This window comes from Sus scrofa, chromosome 1 (genome assembly GCF_054392235.1).
Source record: "Sus scrofa isolate SSC_HxYL_T2T_F1_AM1 chromosome 1, Sscrofa_HxYL_maternal_Yorkshire_Landrace_v2.0, whole genome shotgun sequence".
Classification (NCBI taxonomy): domain Eukaryota; kingdom Metazoa; phylum Chordata; class Mammalia; order Artiodactyla; family Suidae; genus Sus; species Sus scrofa.
Window position 1 is genome coordinate 99,535,899 of NC_139383.1, and position 3,755 is coordinate 99,539,653.

Consider the following 3,755-nt stretch of genomic DNA (forward strand, 5'->3'; position numbering starts at 1 on the left):
TGTTTATTTCTACCGCAAATCCCTCTAAATATATTATAAATACACCAAAGAGGTGAAAGCTTTTTACAATTTCAGTAATTAATTAAATGTAGCTACTGAATTAGATTGTTCTTCTGCAAGAAATACCTAAAATGAGGGGAGAAAAATGTGTGATTAAGTGTAACAGGGTTATTGGAAAGGAAAATCCAGAAATAGAGCAACAACAGCAAAATAAAAATTGACCATTTTGCTGAGTCATTAATTGCCTTTTGAGTTCTACATTCTTACAATAAAACAAGTTAGGTGGAGAAGAACTTGTAGATTCTCAATGGTTTCTTAATATGTTTCTCTTAGGAGCAGCAATTCAACTAAAATCATATTTATGCAAAATATTAGGTCAGTCTGTCTCATGAAGACAGCTGCCGCTATAGATACTGAGTCACATCTTTTGAGACAGAGCCACCTCTAATTTTGTTACCTAACTCGATGGATTTATTTTATTATTCCAGTTGCACATATTTTATACTCTTTCTAAAACTGTGATAGTAAATTCCAGCTTTTGAAAATCATGTTAAAGTTGAAACCAAGTATTTTCCATAACACAATTTATAGATATTCACTAGGTCTCTCCACATTGCCTCGTTTTAACCTGTAGTATCTAAAATTTACTTCTCATTTCTCTGAATCAAATTTTATGCATTGTCCACAGAAACCAAGAAAACCAGAGTGATGGTGTCACTTTCACTCTCTTGGGCTTCTTGGACTATCCAGGTCTCTAGCTGCCACTCTTCCTGGTCTTCCTCACCATCTACACAGTCACTGTGCTGGGGAACCTAGGCATGATTCTGATGATCAAGCTCAGTCCCAGACTCCACACCCCCATGTACTTCTTCCTCAGCCACATGTCCTTGGTGGATTTCTGTTACTCCACAGTCATTACACCCAAACTATTAGAAAACTTGGTTGTAGAGGACAGAACTATTTCCTTCACTGGATGCATCATGCAGTTCTTCTTTGCCTATTTGTGGTGACAGAAACTTTCATGTTTGCAGTGATGGCCTATGACCGATTTGTGGCAGTTTGAAACCCTCTTCTCTACACAGTTGTCATGTCCCAGAAGCTTTGTTCCTTGCTAGTGGGTGCATCATACTCTTGGGCTATGGTCTGTTCCCTGACCCTTACCTACTTTCTATTGGAATTGTCCTTCAGAGGGAATAATGTCATAAACAAATTTGTCTGTGAGCATGCTGCCATTGTGGCTGTTTCCAGCTCTGACCCCATCGGCCAGCAGATCATCTTAGTCTCAGCCACATTCAATGAAATAAGCAGCCTGATGATCATTCTTACTTCCTATGTTTTCATTTTTATCACTATCATGAAGATGCCCTCAACAGGGGGGCATTACAAAGCCTTCTCCACCTGTGCTTCCCACCTGACCGCCATCACCATCTTCCATAGGACCATCCTTTTTCTCTACTGTGTTCCTAACTCCAAAGGTTCATGGGTCATGGTCAAGGGGGGCTCTGTCTTTTACACAGTGGTCATCCCCATGCTGAACCCACTGATCTACAACCTCAGAAACAAAGATGTGAAGGAGTCAGTGAAGAGGTTAATCAAGGCTAAATTATTAAATCAATGTTAAATTGATAACGTGTAAAGCTGGACATAATCATTTTTTCTTTTTTGAGGACTGTAAGAATTTTTCAGTAATAAATTGATACAGGAATCTATGCTAACCTTGCAATTTATAGTCCAACATCTGTTCACTCTTTTATTTTATTAAAATAACCTTAAATTACAAATAATAATAGAAATAAAAGACTATTTAAACTAGATTTTTGTGGATATTGAAATATAAATGTATTAGTATTCCTGACCTTGTCATTGTCCTGATAAATTTCATTTTATTTATCATTTATTTTTTATTTTAATGTATTTTTTTCTTTTTTTAGGGTCACACCCATGGCATATGGAAGTTCCGAGGCTAGGGGTGGAATTGGAGCTGTAGTTGCTGGCCTACACCACAGCCATAGCAATGCAGAATTCAGGCCATTGTCTGCGACCTACCACTACTCATGGCAATGCCAAATCCTTAACCCACTGATAGAGGCCAGGGATCAAACCTGCATCCTCACAGATCCTAGTTGGGTTTGTTAATCATTGAGCCACGAAGGGAATTCCCAACAATCATTTTAAATTAGTAACTTTACCAGGGTAGCTCTGTTGATAACTGCTAGGTCATCGAGCTTCACAGCTGAGCTAACCAGATCAGCTAACCTTCAGTCTATAGACCTATGTGTATGTCATCTTCCTTGGACCATTTGAGTAATCGTCTTTTTGAAAGCAAAGCCACAGTAAAGCATTCCCAACAACAAAATAATATTGCAAGTCTGTTTGGGTCTTATCTATTAATATTTTATGAGTTAAAACACACACACACACACAACTGCTGCAGAAGAGGAATTTCCCTCTAAATGTTTTGTTTTGGTTTGTTTGTGGGTCATGACAATAAAATCTCTCAGGATTCTCCTTTGTCTGTGTTCCCAAGGTTAGGCAGTAGATTTAAATTAAATGACACAGGGAGTTCCTGTTGTGGCTCAGTGGTTAACAAATCCAACTAGGAGCCATGAGGTTGTGGGTTCGATCCCTGGCCTTGCTCAGTGGGTTGGGGAGATGGTGTTGCCATGAGCTGTGGTGTGGGTCACAGACACGGCTCGGATCTGGAGTTGCTATGGCTCTGGTGTAGGCCAGTGGCTATAGCTCTGATTAGACTCCTAGCCTGGGAACCTCCATATGCCATGGGAGTGGCCCTAGAAAAGGCAAAAAGACAAAAAATAAAAAATAAAATAAAATAAAAGACACAGTAATAGAGTATAATTTCTAGTTTTGTCTATTCTTCAAGGATATCTCCATGCTCTCTCCACAATTTCTTGACAGTTGCAAAAAAAATAGCATTTCTTAGTCATTTATTAATTATATTTTTCAAGAATCATCAACTCTCTGATTAAAGGAATGGAAAAATTTAAACAAAAATTTTAATTTTGAGAGAGGATGTGTATGAGTTTATTAGTACTATCAAGGAAGCCATCAATAAAATAAATCAGGAAAATCTGGCTTTTGTTAGGTTGATTCAACCTAAGATCATCTTTTCATTACAATCTGAGGGATATTGGAATCAAGCAGTTTTTGGCAGCAGAAACCTATGTAAGCTGAATAACCGCAATATTTACCTTGTGGTTTATATTCAACAGGCTAAATTCTACCTTCATTATTCTCAGGACCATTGTCCTAAAACTGAAAATATGTCTCTAATTGTTATGTTCGGTATTTTAGAGGGTAACAGAAGAAATGTTACATGTAAATCTTATCCTAAAGAAGTGATATTATTCATGAAAAAAGCTAATATTCATACATACATGCATACACACAAACACATAATAAATAATCATATGCTAGGCATTGAATAAACATTATGATGATATAAATGGAAAGAAAATAAAGCAAGAGAAAATGTATTTAAATTAACCAGCAAAGTTTTCTTGGAATAGTTATGTAGTAATTTGTGAAATCATGACAGAATGTGGGGAAAAAATGACATTTCAGAGCGATAAAAAGTTGAAGATTGATTAAATATAAATAACGTGTTTTTACAGTAAAGATTTAAAATACATCTATGAATTAAGTAGCGTAGCATGTAGTTCCCATATAAATCTAAGTAGAAAAGTTCAATTTGATTTATTTGTTATAAAATGCCTTCAAAACCACTTGCACTACTA

At 36.5% G+C, this 3,755-nt stretch overlaps 1 pseudogene; it reads left to right on the plus strand.

Moving 5' to 3' along the window:
* Nucleotides 1-674: 674 nt before the first annotated feature.
* LOC110258882 (olfactory receptor 5D3-like) lies at nucleotides 675-1,621 on the plus strand (annotated as a pseudogene).
* The last annotated feature ends 2,134 nt before the right edge of the window (nucleotides 1,622-3,755 follow it).